Here is a 1,879-nt window from a genome sequence, read left to right on the forward strand (position 1 = left end):
CCTGATTTCCTGACTGTTGGTATCAACGGTGTTTGCTGATTGTGGATCCAAGTGAGGTGAAGTTGTTTACAATTTAAATCTTTGCTCCATCTTTCATAATGTTGCCTATAGGTCCAGTACTAAAAAAGTTTCATTTTCTTGACATTGAGATGCAATCCATATGGAAGGCTGTATTATTTGATCTTCAACAAGTTCTTCAAGTCCTCCCCACTTTCAGCAAGCAAGGCTGTGTCACCTGCATAACACAGGTTATTGATGAGTCTTCCTCTGATCTTGATGCTACATTCTTCTTCAGAGTAAAGCAACCCACCGGTACATGACAACAACAGTCAAACTTCTTTCTATATGAAAGTATCTCTACTTTAGATAACTGTGGAGAATTGCAATAAATCCTCTTATTTTTAAAGGCAGGCAATTTTATAATTCACAAGTGCCTATAGTAAATCCAACATCTTGTAACATCCAAGTGTCCTGGGATGTACTGAGCATATCCATTTGATTACTTGCAAATAGATTCTCCTGAAGAGCTTAAAACTCAGTCACTTTGGGGGAGATTAAAAATCTTTTTTGGCAACAGCTTTAATCATTGTTTACACAACTGCATTATTTGACCTACCAACACTCATTACATTACCCATTAACTGGCACGTACAGGAAAACATTCTCATTTATTGCATTTCCTAGGAAAACAAAAGTCCTCTGTTTATAAGTTTCCACTACTTAGATGGTCTTTAAGTGGGTTTGGATATTTCAATGAGATTAGAACCTAATAAACACTAAGTGAGGTTTTCTTTGCTAAATCAAGACATAGTGACCACCACTATCTCAATCCTACTGCTGCTGCATTGATTCCAACTCATAATACTTTTATAGGGCACAGTAGGCAGGCTCCATAGGTTTCCACATCTGTGAATCTTTACAGAAGCAGACTGCCACATCTTTCTCTCACAGAGGGATTGACACCACTCACCTTTCAGTTAGCAGCTGAGCACTTAACCACTGCACAAACAGAGCTGCTTAAGATCTTGAAAAGCTTCCACATTATAATTCTAAATACCCTTTTGCTTTTCTGAACAGTTACTATGTCTCATACATGGTGCTAACGACTTGGTGAGACAAACTGTGCTTCCTTCCTATTTCACCCGTGTGTGGTTAGGATTCAGGTGGGATTGCCAATATAGAATGTCTTGAAAAATCACAACCCTTTCTCTTCTGGAATTGAAATTTAAGGATGGAACAACAGCACAGTAACTTCTATTTTAAGAAGACTCACTTTATCTTAGTTCAACACATATTTACCTGGGGCTCATTATGGGCCAGACTCTGGGCTAAGTCCTGAATATAGGTGATTTACCTTTCTTGCAAAGAGTTTTGTTTGTATTAATGTTGTATGCCATCAAGTGAAATATGACTTATGGCAACCCTAAGAACAATGGATCTGAATTCTGCCCTAGCTTGTGTCATCCTCACCGTCTGACAAGTATTGAGATTAATAATACAGTCACTGTGCCATTCTGTCTTGTTGAAATTATTTCTCTCTTACACTGGACAGTCCTCTTTCCCAGCATGACATTTTTCTCCAAGGACTGGTCCCACCTGACAACATCCCCCAAGTATATGAGATGAAATGTCACCATTTTTGCCTCCAAAAATAAGTCTGGTTTCCCTTTTCAAGTTTATTAGTGTGGCGATTGTGTACTGTCAAGTCAAAACAAACCTAAAGCTGACCCTTCAATATCTTTTCAGAGGCAATAAATTACATGGAGGTAAATTCCCAACCTTTTCTTGTAGAGCAGCAGATGGGCTAAAAACTCTCATGCCTTTGGGATTGCAAAGAAGCTTCTTACCATTAGGCACCAAGTTTGTTGTTGTTACGAGC

Source organism: Elephantulus edwardii, unplaced genomic scaffold (genome assembly GCF_000299155.1).
Source record: "Elephantulus edwardii isolate Elephantulus edwardi_28Jun2011 unplaced genomic scaffold, EleEdw1.0 scaffold00009, whole genome shotgun sequence".
Lineage (NCBI taxonomy): Eukaryota > Metazoa > Chordata > Mammalia > Macroscelidea > Macroscelididae > Elephantulus > Elephantulus edwardii.